Genomic DNA, 13869 nt, shown 5'->3' on the forward strand with positions numbered 1-13869 from the left:
ACACACACGGAGACCTCTTTGGCCCATTCCCATTTCTTCTTTTCCATCTCTCTCCATAGAAAGTCTGACCTTGCAGGATAGAGCTCTGAGTTGTGTGCTTAAGAATTAATGGGCAAGGGGAAGGCGAGGACAGTAAGAGATACGTCCAGCTAAGGTTATCATAGGAAAATAATTCTCCATGGGTCTCAGATTTTTGCAAGTGATGTGAGTGAGGTGCTGACTGTTTTTCTGTTGTTGCTGTTTTGTTTTTGTGTGTGTGTGTTTGTTCTAGACTGTTTGAAATAACATTTAGATAGTGGATAGCCTTGGTAGACAGAGATAGTGTTCCCTCTGGAACAAAAGAAGGAGTGTTTAATGTCAGTAAGATAAAAATATCTTTCTCCAGAGCAAAGGACAGGTGTGCATTATAAAATAGTTTTCTTCCTTAAGGTTAGTGTTGCTAACCTATCATACAATCCACTGGTTTGTTATCTAGCATTCTTTGCATCACTTCTTTGAAATTGGGACTCAGGAAACTGGCACAATAACATGGACATTCTGGCTATTACTATTGCTGTGGGTAATAAAGTTTTCTTTATCTCTGACCCAGAAATCTGATATCTTCTGCAGCACCCATGAAACTGTAGAGGCTAACTTTTTAGCTTAAAAATAGGGGGAAATCTCATGTGCTTTACAGTTGTTGACAGTTGAATAAAGTTCTTTCAGTTGAGGAGATGAATTTCTGAAAGTATATGGCATAGTTGTGGTCTGAAAAGGCAAAAAGAAAGAGAAATGAGAAATATTGAAGCCTGTATGTACTTGGTAGTCTTCAAGAAATACATATAAAGGGTTTTACTTATTTTGAGGCTATGTTTGGAGACATGAAATATATGTGTATATCTATATATATGTGTTTTCTTTCAACTACATCATTCTAGGAAGGGGTTGTTTTATAGCTTTATAAGCATTACATGGATATCTTCATTGGTATTTTACTGAGAGGCTGGAAGAAATTAAGGTCTTGTTAATTGGCTACCTTATTAAACTAAAAATTTCCTGGTTGTGTTTAACATTCAGTCATTGTTTAGGGGCTCAGATCTTTTCTTCTTCTACTTTATTGTTATCAGCACTGTACTTCCTCAAAAAAATATATAATAATAAGTACTAAATCTTTCTCTCTCCAAAACTTACACACACCTACATGCATAGAAATCACCTCTTTCCCAAATCCATCAAAGAAAAAATAGTCACTTAAACATTAATTATTGAAAGACCACTGGGGGCTTCCCTGGTGGAGCAGTGGTTGAGAGTCTGCCTGCCGAGGCAGGGGACACAGGTTCGTGCCCCGGTCCGGGAAGATCCCACATGCCGCGGATCGGCTGGGCCCGTGAGCCATGGCCGCTGAGCCTGCGCGTCTGGAGCCTGTGCTCCGCAACGGGAGAGGCCACGACAGTGAGAGGCCCGCGTACCGCAAAAAAAAAAAAAAAAAAAAGACCATTGGTATACAAATTAAATCAGTCATTTGGAGATATGTAACAGGTTATTGCCTCTTAGGGGTTTACAACTTCAAAGAGTTGCGATAGATTATTAACATTAAAAGACTATACAAAAATATATTAAAATAGAGAGTTGAGAATCAGGACCACAGGATTATGCGATCAAACTAAGAAAGCATAAGATACACCAGGCTAGAGAATGCCATTGCCTACAAATTTATCAAGAACCACGCCTGACACATTTAATGACTGATTTTTGTGTTTTCATAATTTAAGAGGATGAAAAAGATAATGTTTTACAAAAAATGAACAAAAGCAGGTTTTTCAAAACAGTTTTTGTGTACAGTTGAGTGAATTTTTAAGGACTTTTTCCCTCAAATAATGTTTCCTTTGCCTGGAACAACTTCTTCCACCTTGTCAACTGCTTTCTAACTCTTCTCTCCCTTTCAGGATCCTGGAATCAATGTCACTTCCCCCAGGATAGCTTAGCCTTCTCTGAGGGCTTCCAGAGTCCACTGTGCCTGCTCCCATCATAGCATTTATCACAAGATATGACAGTTGTTACTTTTTTTGCTTATTTTTCCTATCGGACTGCAGGAAATGTGACTGTAGAAAAGGCAGAGATTGTGTCTTGTACACTAGTTATGCAATATGTGTTTTTAAATTAATTACTCTGTAATTATTTTAAAAATGTCTAAATTCTATGTGCTACTGTGGATTGAATCTTTCCTTGAACAGTAAAAGGCCATTGGTGGAAAAACTGGTGATGCCCGAATAAAATCCGTAGTTTAGTTAATAGTAATGCACTAATGTTATTTTCTTAATTTTGACAAATACAACAATTATATAAGATGTTAACATTAGGGAAACCTGCCTGAGAAGTATATGGGAGTTCTGTGCTAAAATTATTCCCAAATAAGAAAAGTTTATTTAAAAATTACCAATGGGAAATTATTTATTATTATTAATATCATTACTACATTGTCAGATGACATCTACAATATTCCATTATCTGAACGGTCCTGGGCCTCACTTGCTTTAGATAAGAATGAAATATATCACTGACATCCTACCACATTTCTTTTACTAAATACCACCCTTCCTGCACTAAATCTAGCTGGCTGTGTCTAGAAATACTCAGGGGCGATGTCCAAGTGATCAGACACAACCTTGCTTTATGTTGTTCCATTCTGGCAGCTTCATAAGCTGCTGCCCTCAAACTTTTGGAAGGCGTCCCTTTGCCTCTACCACAGCCACTGATGCAGCTTCTGTGAGAAGGTCAGTTAGACTCTGAACAGAATTAAGAGAATGCTCCTCTCACACCCTCACTCTGTTCTTTGTCACCCTGCCATCAAAATGGTCTTATCAGCTTTGCTCTTTGCCCTTTCTTCTCCATAGGGTGTCAGATCTAGTCCTGTAGTCTAACTAGTAAACTGAGCCCATTCTGCTCACCTGATTCAATTTGGGATACTCTTGACCTAGCTTCAGTCAAAAGATAATAGGCATTACCCCTTTGACATGTCTGGAAATGGGCATAGGATCTGCTTTATACACTCAGCTGAGCCACTGCTGTGGGTTAACAAGGTTAATAAGGAAGTCATAGGGGATGCTAAACTTAGGCTTGGCTTTGACCTCGCCTTCAGACTTGACTCAGGTTACTTGGTCACCCTGACTGAGAAAACTAATGACCAGTGGCAACCATGTAATACAGTGTCTATCTGCTTGTCTGTATTGTCAGAGGTGAAAATAATTCCTGGTCCATTTTAGGAACTCTATTCAGAAAGAAATTCTGTCTAGAAGATGTTGTTTACAGTCACTCTACACATTTTAAGGAGTTCCTGAAAACCAGTGTCTTCTATCCCTGAAAATAAAGATCAATAGATGTAATTTTGGATGTATACTTGGAAAGCTTGAAATAGCTCTGAGGTGAGCAAGGGTCATTTTCTACTTTCATGCATTTAACTGCTCTTGTCATGAGCCTGTCAGAGTTTCTGGAAAGCTGAGAGCCTTTTCAAGTTCCTTGCCTTATGGACTTATATGTGTTCGCAGAAGAGGATGGTGCCTGGTAGAATTTTGGTTAATTTCCAGAGTGTTGGTAAATGTAATATCTCAGTGGATGCATCCAATGGACATAAGAAATAATTTTTCTTCTTAAACAAACCTCTTTATACATGTCTCAGCATTTTGAAACTTAATATCTCCCCTGGATTCATCTTATGATTCTTCATTCTTGGATAATAATTACATTGATTTCTCTTATCAAAAGAACTTCCATTGGGAATAATGCCAGGGAATTTAATGAATATAATTTTTTCTTAAAGCCTTTTCAAATTGCCCTCCTTTCCCTAATATTTCACCTCATGTTCCAAAAAATTAAAAGGTGGTTTATTCCATTTTCATATCATATTTTTAAGTGTAAAATGTCTCATGGCAAATATAAATGAGATACAAGGCCCGACAAATTTAGAGTAAATGCAAGAAGAAGGATTCCTTGGCTTACCAAGGAAGGAATGAGAACATTTAAATTAGAGCATGAATAAGAAATGAGAAAACTATATTATATCTGCTGTGAAATGACTATAGTTTGTCAGTGCTTAGCATATTGTTTGTACCCAATAAATATTAAGTAATAGCATTTTACTAAAATGATAATTTAATGAATCAATACTTTTGTGGAACAGAAAAAAAAAATGAAGAAAAGTTGCCTCCAGCTATTCTGTGCAATCTTGAATAAAAGGTCTAGGTTCATTTATAAAGTTAGGTATTTAAGACTACAAAGGGAAATAAGGAAAAAATAAATAGATTTCCCTCCAAATTAAATGTAAAAAGGTAATAGAAATTAATTAAATTAGACCTCTATATGTGTTAAGAAAAATCTATTTATTATTCTTTCAAAATTATTCTCTCACCCTGAAATGTTACCAACACCCACAGTTTTGTTGTTAATTTAATTTCACATCATTCAGCATCCTTATTCATTAAAAATTCCCCTAAAATTTTGAGTTGTTTAACTAGCCAAAGACACTCTAGTTGTATTTCCCAAATCTGACTGCATATCAGAATCATCTTTGTTTTGTTTTTAATACAGATTTCCAGGGTTCTCACCAAATTTCTAAACTAGAATCTCTTAAATTGGGACACAGGAATCTGTATTTTTTTCCCACAAAGTACACAAGGATGTCAGATTTATCACTGTCAGCTGAAAACAATTATTCTTTGTTATTGAAAAAAATAGTCTTTAATGAATGGAGTCTCATAGTTGCTAACAATTTAAAGTTCAACAAGAAAAATCCTAACTCAATATATCTCTAATGTAATTCAGCATTTCATTTCAAAGAGGTTAGACACCTTTCTACTCACCCATCCTTAGAACCTGGAATAAGCCTTTGCTTTCCTCTTCACATGCAGGCAGCCTCTTGTTCCTATTGATTCTATTGCCCTAATGTCTCCCAAATTAATCCTTTCCTCTACTACTGCCCTAACTCAGGTAATCATTACGGTCCTGCTTTAAATCCTTAGTTGATTTCCCAATGCAGATGGAAAATCTATACTCCTTAGCTGGTGAAAGAATCCCTTAGTAGTTTGGGTCCAGTGCTTCTCATTCTCTATATCTTCTAGCGTTCATGCCACCCAATGTGCTACACTGAGCATCTTCTTTTCTTGTTTTTTTGGTCTGCTTGTCTAGCCTCTACATGGAGACATTCCTGCAGAAGAGACATTCTTGAGGATTGTGGGGAAAGATGTAATTTTGGAATTAAGGTAGATTATCAAGGAAGAGGAGGATTTTTATCCCAGGCAAAGGAGATAGAGGAAAGCAAGTCTATGTAAAGGGTCTGCACCCTTCATCACTTCCATATCACCACTCATCCTGCGTTGTTTGTGGTCCAGGAAAACAGTATTTTCTATTATGAATTCTACCTAATAACACTGAGTATGTAATCTCAGAGGTGATTCCAACAGTAAAACAGGTTAAATCTGGCGAGTTCATTTCCAGAAATCTGCCAAGTGCATCTATGACCTTGTGATTGGATACTGAAACTTCTAGATGAAAATTTAGGTTATATTTCCTAGAAGTGCAGTAGTCTCCTCAGACATAGCATGGAACTCTAAGTTTATGTCCTAATTCTGACCCCTGATATCTAGATATTACTGAGTAAGTATAGTTCTATTTCTTCCTTGTGTCAGCAAATTTCCACATAGCATAATTTAAAATAATATATGGCACAAGTACTCACCATACAATAACTTCTGCACAGAAATCCATAGAGCAAGTGAACTTATGAAAAGAAAAAAAGAAAGAAAAATATGGTGTCATCTTAAAACCATTCATTTTAGATGAGAGATCCAGAAATATAGCCAATCTGTGACTGGTAATGTGTTTTCTTATTATTTTTCAAATATTTTCTTTTGCTTAGGGCAATTATTTTTCTCTCAGCCCTTCCCTCTGAGTCTGTAGTCAATGGGGTTGCTTCCTCTCTCTTCTGGCAATTTTGTTTCTGATTACTAACTCTGATGCTCTGAGATACTAGCACTGATATCTCTCATTTAATTATGGTACTTCTCTCATTTTAGGCCCTAGGAGGCCTCATCCTTTCTCTGGCCACGTACCTTTATTAAAACAATGTCAAACAAAAGAATAAATACTTAACTACCTCTCACCTATGTCTCCAGCTTAATTTTTCTGTCTTTCATTGTATCCTCCATCCACATCGGTTGACCAATCCTCTCTGTTTGCCCAGCAGTGTGGGGTTTCCCAGGGCAGTCCCTAGCAAACCAGGAATATTGGTGACCCTACTTCCAACCTTCTTTCTCTCTCAGTGCGGTTGCTGATACTTGGTCAATGCTCGAAAAGTGATGTGGCTTTTCCTCATCTAGCTTACTCTTTCCTTCCCACTCTTCTTTCAAAACTCAGCTCAGACAGAACTTTCAGTATTTGTCTCTGAGCTCCCCAATCATTTGATGTAAAAGTGTCTTTTCCTTGCACTCTCGAGGCATGAATTGTAAACATTTACCTTCTCCTTCTCAACGGTGAGGTCCATATTGTATCCCCCAAATTTAATGCAGGAATTTAAGAAATATAGTTTTATGAAGAAAGGAGAGCATTTGCATCCTTGGAGGAAAGTAGTACAATTGGCCTCCACACTTTCCAGCATTCATTTGATATTAGCTACCATGTAATGAATACGCAATGTGTCCCAGCCACTTTTCAACATGACCTTGTTCATTATCCCTACATCTTATAAAGGTATCATTATCCCAGAGGCAAGTAGAGCTGCTTATCCAAGGTCAGAGTGTTCATAAACACTAGTACACAGAGAAAAGACTTGCCCTTTACTACAAACCTTTGTGGATCAATAAGTTTAGGAATCAAAATTGTCCAGCTTTCAGAAAGCCTATACAGTATATATGCTTTATACTATGGGACACCTTAGTATAATCTTGATACACATTGTAGTTAAACACTAATAGATGAATAGTCACAGTGAATAGCATACATAAAGGCTATAAGTATCCATTTAGATTAGGTTTTGTCACCAAATGTATTTTGGAAAAGGGAAATTTTTCTCTTTCAGATTTTTGGGAAGATTTTAGTTAAAAAGGCATGAATCTGTGGTATATCTAGAATTTGCAGTCATGACTGTCTGGTGTCAGAACCCAAGACCTCTATGGTATAGTTCCTGTCAGATTACTCTGCCTACTGTGATGTTCAATAGAGCTTTCACTTCCCAGCAACTTGGCTCTCTTAGTGTGTTTCCTGAAATGGGACCTACTTTCTTTGACATTATAATATATTGCAAATGGATTGTAGTAAAAAATATTTTTAAATAGTCAATACAGCTTTCCTATAAATACTAAATGAAATGAAATGTAGTATTCCTGATATTGCCTAGATGTACCCAAGAGTTTTGGGAATTTTAATATCTTCATCAATAATTATTTAAATTGACAACAGCTATATATTCAGTACTGTGCCAAGTGATAGACCTTGCATTCTATCTCTCATGGTTTCTTTGTTTTGTTTTGTGATTTCATATTATTACTACATATTGCATCTCTTAACATTAATTTCATCTCAAGAACTTTTTGAGGGTTTCATTGCATCCTTTGGGAAAACTTGGAGCTTGCTGGAGTCACAGTGAGTAGGCTTCATAAACCCAAGAGTTGGTCATACCACAGTTTAGTACATGTAGATGGTTTGTCCTTTGAAAGCCCTAAATGCATATTTTGTTTAAACTGTTCTCATATTCTGCTTTCCTTCAACAGCTGCAGAAATTGTCATTTTATCAATCATATTCATTAAGATTTCCTACCCTTAAAATAGTATCTAGTTGATCTCAAATTGCTTTACTTTCAATCCTGACTTTTTGGACCATTTCAGGAAAAAGTTAATTTATTTTGATTAAGTAGTCATTAAAATAAAATGAGAAAACAATCCTTGAGAGAACTAAGCAGGATTACCTTTTGAAGGCTGGTTATGTCCCTTGTTTATTCATCTTTGACCTTACAGCTCAGTCCTTAGTGAGCCTCCTCTTTTGTTTTTGGTAGAAATTATATTGTGGACAGAGGATGCAGGAGTTGGAATTTAAATATTGTTTACCAATTCTAATATTATGTAATAGATGTTTATGTGGCCTTTAGTTTGTTTATTTGCATATTAAACATGTTGGCTAAAAGTAAGATATATTAGATTTTAGCTACATGATATTTTTCATCTCTTTCAGCTACAACAATGTAAAAATGGCTCTTGACTTTGCTATTTATTCTGGTTATATTTTTCTCTGTTGTTATAATTCTATATATAAGAGATATAAACTCACTTTTCACATTTAGATGAAATATAAAAAATTCAGTCAGCCATCCAACTGGTTTAAAATGTCCAGATGTTTGGCCTCTTGCAAACAAGCAGCCTCATTAAATTTCTCTTTTTTCACTTGGGTGTTTATCATTGTTTTGACAAAGTGTAGTAGAAAGAACATTGTTTATAAGGTCAGGAGATTTAAAAATCCTCTGTTACCTCATTTGTAAACTGCAAACGGCATGACTATAGGTCCATGAAATGGTGTCTGGAGGATGCCAGAGGATTATGGAAAGTGGATTTGGTTAATGGAAATTAGAGCCAGTCATATTCCAGGTATGTTCTTAAGGAGGTCTTTTAACTCTGCCTCAACTGTTGCATCTATAAAATAGAGATAATAATGTCTAACTTAAAGATTCTTGGGACGGTTTATACTGACAATATATGTAAAAGTACTCAATATGAGATTGTAATAAATTCCCAGTAGAGGCTTGTTGAACACGAACCTGAGTCTCAGTTTCATCAGCTATAAAATGGGGATAATAATTACTCTCTGGAGCTGCCACCTGCCTCTGCTTAGCACATGTCTGTTTTCTTTCTTTCCTTATTTCCATCACAGAGTTTATATAAAGATGAAATAGTAAAAATATTTAATAAAGTTATAAAAATCTATCTAAATGGAACATGTTAAGATGTAGCTTATGTATTTTACTGTTTAAAGTCTTATTTTTCTATTTCTTTTCTTTGCTCACGCTCTCTCTTTGTTTTACGAATTTGAAACAGTTTTATGAGTAAGTGGTAGGCTGTTAGGTTGCGTCATTTGAAGGATGCTAAATATGACTTTTTAAGCAAACACATTTCCCATGACATTTACTCAGGTTTCAAATAGCAAGTTTAGAAACTCTTTATTTAGTTATTATACAGCTTTCAATTATTATTAAGATCTAAATCATATTAGAGTGGTAATGGTTTAGAGTTTTATGGGTGAATACCTGAAAGTGTATTAGTTTAGAGTCACTTGAGCATATTGATCTGGGTACTATTTAGGAGGCAAAGGAAAGGGTGCTTAATGGGTAAGTGGGAGGTCTCCAAGGATAAACTTAACTATCTTGAACTATGGAAGAGTAAATAATTTTCTTAGAGTATCCTTTCATTGGGTCTTCATTTGAAAACTTGCTTGGTCATCATTTAGTAGCTTTTTAGGGGAAATTTACTTTTTAATCAATTTCCAGATAGTGGTTTTGCCAGGAAAGAATTATAGTCAGGATTTCCTATCTGTGCTACAAAGTATCCAAATTTATGTTTTAAAAAATCAGCCCAATGTACGTTTTTCTACCCCACTCTATTTAGATGAACGACACTTGTTGAACCTAGAAGTGCCATCCACTTAATAACAAATGAGTTCATCTGGGGATGATATAGCTCTAACTCTGTCCTAATGCATGGGTCCTAGATGGAGGTCGTGAGATTTTCATTTGTTATACGATTAATTAAATAAATTAAATGTAACTTTAATGACTATTCTGTGATTTGTGATCCTAATGTTTTTCAAAACTGCCTAAGAATTTTTGGATTGCTAGCCTGGAATCTGTGTCAAGCGACATGTATTGTATTACATTGTGCACCAGCTTAGGAAAGAGATGACTCAATTTCTGATATTTGTACTAATGCTTTCCTTTGTTTTCCCCTTACACAATCATTTTATCTCCCTAAGTCTCAGTTTGCACTACAATTTAACTAAATTACTTTGCAGGAAATTGCTATGCAAAGATATTTTGAAAAACATAAATCACTACACAAAACATTATATTATTACATTTATTAGTGTTTATATGTTTATAATCAGTTTGTAAATGTTTTATCTTGCTTTAGCTTTCTATTGAAATGCTTGGTTTAGCAACATGGATGGACATAGAGATTATCATACTAAGTGAAGTAAGCCAGACACAGAAAGACAAACATCATATGATATCACTTATATATAGAATCTAAAAAAAATGACACAGATGAACTTATTTACAAAACAGAAACAGACCCACAGACATAGAAAACAAACTTATGGTTACCAAAGGGGAAGGGGGGGAGGAATAGATTAGGAGTTTGGAGTTAAAATATACACACTATTATATATAAAATAGATAACCAACAAGGACCTACCATTTAGCACAGGGAACTATAACCAACAAGGACCTATCATTTAGCACAGGGAACTATACTCAATATCTTGTAATAACCTATAATGGCAGAGAATGTAAAAAAAGAATATATGTATACATACATATATATGTATATATATAACTGAATCACTTTGCTGACCACCTGAAACTAACACAACATTGTAAATCAATTATATTTCAATAAAAATTTAAAAAAATAAAATAATAAAAGTAAAAAAAAAACTTTTAAAAAGCTTGGTTTATTGAAACTGCTCATTTACCCACCAGCTTGTTCCCCCCTCTCTCCACCTCCAAAATCATTGGTTGAAGTGCCTCTTAACATAATTCTCAGAGACTCCTATGTAACTCATCCTCATTCTGATCTTAATGCAGAGGATCTGTGAAGGTTCTTATTTCAAGCTGTGTCAGCTTGGGAATAATGGATGGGAAGTTTGTTCAGGCCTAGTTTTTCTGTGTACAGTACCTAGTAATTATATCAAGCATTGCATAACCCTGACACTGATGAGCGCACCGGCCGGGGACTGACACCTTCCACAGTTATCCAGGAAAGACTGTGACTGGGATTGACCCATCTTTATAGATGGGATTGTAGGCCTGAAGAGTAGCATTTGAGCTGCTGGAAAGTCTAAGGTGATTCTCATGGACTCAGATGTCATCATGTCATCACCTGCACCTGTGTACCCTCTGCTGCGGCTCCTGGGATCCTGCAGCTCATCCATTCCCCTGCCTCACATAAAGTTGCTGATCTGATCACAATCTTTCTTCTGCATTGAACAGATAACCAAGTCTTGTTGAATTTGCCTAAATGGTTTCTGTGTCAGTTTTTTTCAAAAATCTGAGGCTAATACTGGCATTTGTCAATTTGATGGTTGAGATTTTATTCCATTAAAACAATGAACTAAACACTAAGATACAAATATTTTTATTTTGAATGAAAATACATTTTACTTTTCTTCTGAATTTTTATTCAGGGTCCCTTGCAATGTACAACTAACTTACCTGGAAGAAAGATTGGGACTTTTGTAGACTATAGATACCACTAAAAGAAGTCCTTTATTTATATATATTTTTAAATTAACTAAAGTTTAGCTTTTTCAATAATTTTATTTTTGCATAAAAAGTAAATTCCTATCTGTCTCCTTGAAAATTTTGCCAAACACAAATTATTTCCTGTAAACACAGGTTGTCTCTCCATCTTAAACTGATAATACAACCAGGATAATGGGCTTGTCCTGATACCACCATTCTCTAATTAATTAATTAATTATTGACAACTCAGCATCTTAGCACATTTGTCATATTTGTGAAATCCCTTATACTATATTTATACTATCAGGAGGCAGAATCCATCTTCTTTTATGAAATTCAAAAATGTCAGATACTCACTTTCCCAGGGTCCCTTGCAACTAAAATAGGAAACGGTGATCTGCTCTCCATCAGTTAGATGTTTCCATTCCAGATTTTGAATGGGTCACCTGTGCCACAAAGAAGCAAGCAATGAAGAATTGAGTGAGACGCCAACAACGATATGTAATATCCAGTCAGTAGCAGCACTATTTCTAGTGGTAGCTCCTGTGACTAGTGCTGACAGAATTGGCAGGAAAACCATGGCCTCTGCCCACTGGCTCTGGTAGAGTTTTCTTCCTAGGACCACTTTTGTTTGGATTTAGTGAACTGTTCTTAACTGAGTATTTGCCAAGACTTTTTATAGCTTGAATAAGCTACCCAGCACTAAAAAAAAAAAAAAAAAAAAAAAAAAAAAAAAAAAAAAAAGTTTTAAATTACCTAAACTTGAATTTTTCCTTGAAAATTAAGATTCTCAATCTTAAAGATGTATGATTTCCTGCAATGTCCTCCTAAAATCTACTGTCTCTAAAGGTTTTGATATGTCTTATTGATTTTGGTTAAAATCTTTCACAGTTGTCCTTACTACCTTAAGTTCTAACTACCACCCTCAGCTTGGCTGCTATTTCATTTGAGGGAGGAAATATTTGTAAATATTTCTATATTTTAACTGTTCTTTTCTTTATGGTGGTAGAGCATGTGAGCTATCAAAATCAATCCCATTTATAGCTTTTGTGCACACAGCTACATTTCCGAGACTTCTTTGCAGTTATGTGTAAGGATTTACTAAATTCTACCTAATTAAATATATGTAAGTATTCAAAGACATGTGAATGGAAATGCTGAAAAACTCTCAAGTGGACTCCCTGTTTGTCTTTTCTGTTGACCTTCCAGGGTGACCTTGGAAGCCTTGTATTAAAGGTGGTAGAATGGCCACCAGCCTGGTGACCCAAGTAACCACTGACCAAGAAGGGCTCAAAAGTTCTCTTCAACTTGGCTAAACCTTAGACAGGCCTTCTTCCAGATTCTAGGCTCCCTTTTCTTAGAGCAATTGCTTTAGAGAACTTATAATTGTAAATTCTTTCTCTTTCCCTTTGATATGTAAATCTCTTTAAAAACTTCTTGCCAGTTTCACAGCCCAGGAATGTCTTTCTCAAGGACTTAGGGGCCATCTTTTTGAACTTCAGTCAGGGAGGAAGATAACGCTACTATCTTCCAGTTTCTGTGGGAGGATGGGAGGCTAACTTGACCAGATGCTTTCTGCTAAATTGTAAAACTAGCTCCTGTGATGAACATAAGAAAAAGTTTACTTTTCCTTTGGGTAAAGACAACTAGCAAACACAGATGGCCTGTGATCTCTCCTTCACCCAATTCCTAAAGCACATTTTGTTTCAACTGAGTTGAGTTCACAATGCATTCTGGTCTCTTTCCCCTACTGCAAGAAAGATGTCTGATTGCCCTCAATCAACACCAACTAACTGAGAAAGAAATAAGCTTCTGATACATTAAGACACTGAAATTTTGGAGTCTACTGACAGTTAGAAGCTAACAAAACCTAACTATTGTAATGATATTAATAACTTGAAATAGGATAAAGTTGTAATAAAAAATGTAAAAATATTAGCATGCATTGCATTAGCTTAGTGGTCAATTGTATGCAGTAGGTGGTAAACAAACATATATAGCAAGGTGGAAATCTGGTAACCCATATTATGCTGTGGCAAAATATTTGCTAAAATTATGCCTGTGACAATTTGGAAGATGGTAAATATTCTTCAAAACTGTAGGTCTATGAAAGGAGGTTGGAAAAAAACCCAGGAGATTGTTGTTCATTGACAGCTTAACTTTTGGCAGGGTATTGCAATCATGAGTTGATTGTCACACAGAGATTCAAGAGAATGTGACATTCTTGAGACTAAGAGCCTCAACTCATTGGAAAAGCCATTGACTAAAAGACCTCAAATGTCAAGAAATAAAAGTGAAAAAATGCTAGACAAAGGCCTCTGAAGAACTCTCAGATTATAAAAAAGAGAGACCCAGCCCTGTAACAAGCATAAGAACAGGTAATAATAAGATA

This window comes from Delphinus delphis, chromosome 18 (genome assembly GCF_949987515.2).
Source record: "Delphinus delphis chromosome 18, mDelDel1.2, whole genome shotgun sequence".
Lineage (NCBI taxonomy): Eukaryota > Metazoa > Chordata > Mammalia > Artiodactyla > Delphinidae > Delphinus > Delphinus delphis.